The 3,879-nt window shown below is 45.8% G+C and overlaps 1 pseudogene; it reads right to left on the bottom strand.

The window, feature by feature from the left end:
* Positions 1-947: 947 nt before the first annotated feature.
* Positions 948-2,628, bottom strand: LOC110306930 (fructose-bisphosphate aldolase A pseudogene; annotated as a pseudogene).
* Between the last annotated feature and the right edge of the window lie 1,251 nt (positions 2,629-3,879).

The following is a 3,879-nucleotide window of genomic DNA, read 5'->3' as shown; positions in this document are numbered from 1 at the left end:
TATATATCCTTTATATTATATATCATTTATCCTTATTTTCTAAAAACAATAAAGCTACACAAACGGCATTTTATTATATCCTAAAATTTATAAATCCACTAACATTATGAAGGAAATATCCTTTGTAAGTTTTCTTTTCTAGAATCATAGTGGGGAGTGTCTGAGAAAATGCAAGGACAGTCAAAAATATTCATGGCTCTAGAGGCCAGCTGTATCTGTGAGCACTAAGATTTCGACTCTGGCTAAGAGATTTCAAAGCCTGCTGTTGGAGGTGAGTCCTCTCATAAGTCAGGGTGTTCCCTACGCTGGTGCTGCCTCTTCACCAAAGATCCTTAGAGCAAATGAAGTTGGGGTTCACAGAGATTTCAAGTCTCAACCTGAAGGAGCCTGTGTCTCTAAATGACTAAACTCCCGTCTCTTCCTGACACCTGACTAAAGTTCTGTCGTCTATTAATCATTGCTCTGCACCCTGGCTCTACATTTCCCTGTGTTCAGCCGCTCTAGACGCCCACAAATATGTTTTGCTATAAATTACTGGCACCGTTTCTGTTGATATTCGGCATAATCAAACATTTGTAAGCATGCTGTCTTTTCAATCTGCTCAGCTGATGCACTTTACCTGATCTTTCATTAAAGTAATCAAAACACTTGCTGTGTCGCATCTAATGAATGTTGCATGTATGATTAAGTGCTTTCATTCATATTGCAAGTTTGATTTAATGTAATCTGCCTTTCAGACAGCCATTAGCCTAGCTCCTATGTGAGTTCGATTAATTGGCTGAATTCTTCCAGATGTCCATTAAGCATTACAGGAATTTGTGGGAACAGCAGGGACTGTCTAGCACAGGACCAAACAATGAAACGTTATATTGCCGCCATGACTTACCAAAAGCTGGATTCATTTTCATTAATAAAACATCTGTACTCCTGCACAGCTATGCATTGAGATGCGTTTATTTTATATGTTTATTTCTCTTAGGACTGTAAAAAGATAGTTAAACAGAAACACATTTGCTGATATGTAGACTCGAGGTTTGGCAAGTGCTCACTGACCAAACAGTTCAAATTTTCAAGGTTACAGTAGTTCCCAGACAGAAAGAAACAAACAAACACCTGTTTGAAGCAGACTTTAAAAACACATGAGATGGCTGGAGTGGGGACACTTTACGTGGTATTACAGGCATACCCTAAAAATGTGATACCTGCCACCTCCATGCCCAGCGAATCTTCAAGAGAAAGGGGCAGAAGCGGCCCTTCCTCCTTCCCCCTTTAAATAGTTGTTGACTAGCAGCGGGTTGGAAGGGATGACAGAGCCAGCATTCACAGACAATACCACACACCAAAGTCGTGAGGGGTAGCAAGAGGGGTTGATGGGAGAGAGCCTGAAGGGTTCCTCTTCTCAAGAGCAAGTGGGTAGGCAGGGACCTGGGGTGCTGCAGGGGCAGCCTTAGGCCACCTCTGCTCAGTAGGCGTGGTTAGAGATGAAGAGGGATTCACTGGCGGCTGCCCCTGATTCATTGCTTGGGGTGTACTTTCCTTGACAAGCAAGGCTGTTGGCCTGGGCTCTCTTAATGTACTCCTCTTGGGCATCCTTCGTGTTCTCCTTCTTCCCACCCCAGGCCTTTAGGGCAGAAGCCTGCAGGGCTCGGCCATAGGAGAAAGTCAAGGTCCACGGCTTCAGCAGGGGACACTTGTTGATAGCATTGAGGTTGATGGATGCCTCTTCTTCACTCTGTCCTCCAGAGAGGAAAGTGACTCCAGGGACAGCAGGGGGCACTGTGCGACGAAGTGCTGTGACAGTTGCCATGGCAATCTCTTCACTGGAAAATACCTGAGTGCAAGTATGGCCTGGGGTGACCATGTTGGGCTTCAGTAAGGTTCCTTCCAGGTAGACATGGTGGTCGCTCAGAGCCTTGTAGACAGCGGCCAGTACCTTCTCAGTTACATACTGACAGTGCTTCAAGTCATGGTCGCCATCAGGGAGGATTTCTGGCTCCACAATGGGTACAATGCCATTCTGCTGGCAGATGCTGGCATAACGAGCCAGAACATTGGCATTTTCCATAATGGCGAGGGCTGAGGGGGTGTGTTTCCCAATCTTCAGCACACAGCGCCATTTGGCAAAATCGGCTCCATCCTGCTTGTACTGAGCACAGCGTCCAGACAAATCATCCAGCCCTTGGGTGGTGGTCTCGCCGTTAGTTCCTGCCAGGGGCACCACGCCCTTGTCCACCTTAATGCCCACAACACCACCCTTGGACTTGATAATCTGGGGGAAGGGACGTCCATCATCTGCCTTCTGGTACAGTGTCTCATGGAAGAGGATCACACCCCCAATGCAGGGATTCACACGGTCGTCGGCAGTCAGCAGCAGCTGACGGTAGAAGCGCCTGTTCTCCTCGGTGTTCTCGGTGCCAATGGACTGCAGCCGCTTGGCAATGCTTCCAGTGGACTCATCTGCAGCCAGGATGCCCTTGCCCGGAGCCACAATTCGGCGAGCGATGTCAGACAGCTCCTTCTTCTGCTCCGGGGTCAGTGCTGGGTAGGGGTAAGACATGGTGCCGGTGGTAGTAGTAGCACCGTCCTGGCACAGGAGGTGGTGGGTTGGCTGAGTGCTGCGGCAGGCGGGCAGCAAGAGAACTGTGGAGCGAATGCTGCTAGGGTTACCAGAACCTATTTCTGTGGCGTGTTCCGAGAGAACGCAACCTACTCAGCGGACGGGGTTGGGGGTGGGTGGGTAGATGTGGCTCTGGAACTCCCTTTGTAGATCAGGCTAACCTCACAAGATCCACCTGCCTCTGACTCTCGAGTACTGAGATTAAAGGTGTGCACCGCCATGCTCAGCTCAGAAGTTAATATTCATAACTGAATGATCATCTGAAATTAAGAAAATGACACAAAAATTACTTTTTGTGTTTTGTTTTACAAGGATCTACACATTAGTTTTACTAATTGAAGCTAAAAATCATAGTCTGGAGAGAGTTCAGCTGTTGCGAGACTTACTACTCTTACAGAGAACCCAGGTTGGATTCCCAGAACCCACACGGGGTGCCTCACAAGTTTCTGTAACTCCAGCTCCGGGACATACAGTGCCCCCTTCTGGCCGCCTTGGACACTGCACACATAGTATGCATCTATAGAAATAGTCATACTCATAAAATAAAAACAAGCCTCTTTTTTAAGCTAAAAATCCTTTCTAATTATATAACTTTATGAAATAATGTTTTCATAATTAAATATGCTTTCGCTCTAAAGATATTATAGATGTTTAAGAAAATAACCTTGTATCCCTTCTTTTTAAAAGCTTTTATTACAGTGTGTGTGTAAATTGAAAAACAACTTGCAAGAGTTCTTTTTCCATCAATTGGGTACCAAGGACTAAACTCAGGATTATCAGGCTTGAAGGTAAGAACTGAAGAAATCACAACTTCATTGGAATGTTCTTTTTTTTTTTTTTAAGATTTATTTATTTATTTCGTGTATGTGAGCACACTGTCGCTGTCTTCAGACACACCAGAAGAGGGCATCAGATCTCATTACAGATGGTTGTGAGCCACCATGTGGTTGCTGGGATTTGAACTCGGGATCTTTGGAAGAACAGTCAGTGCTCTTAACCGCTGAGCCATCTCTCTAGTCATTGGAGATTTTCAAAGTGACTCCCTGTTGCCCACTAGTTTATCCTAGGTGGGGAAAGTTATGACAAAAACATGGCATCCTTCAGAGGCCGATCATCAGCCACCACGCTCTGTGGAGAGACTGTGCCTGCAAGCTTTCTGTGATGGGCATTAAATCTGCAGACGCACAATGAAGTTTGCTAGCCAATTTTTAGGGCACAGAATTTCTACCAAGAGAAATTCTTGTTGCTTGCTAGTCTTCTTG

Source organism: Mus caroli, unplaced genomic scaffold (genome assembly GCF_978045245.1).
Source record: "Mus caroli unplaced genomic scaffold, Mus_caroli_1 scaffold_14, whole genome shotgun sequence".
Classification (NCBI taxonomy): Eukaryota; Metazoa; Chordata; class Mammalia; order Rodentia; family Muridae; genus Mus; species Mus caroli.
Note: the sequence above shows the minus strand (reverse complement) of the source record. Positions and strands in the feature narration are given on the sequence as shown.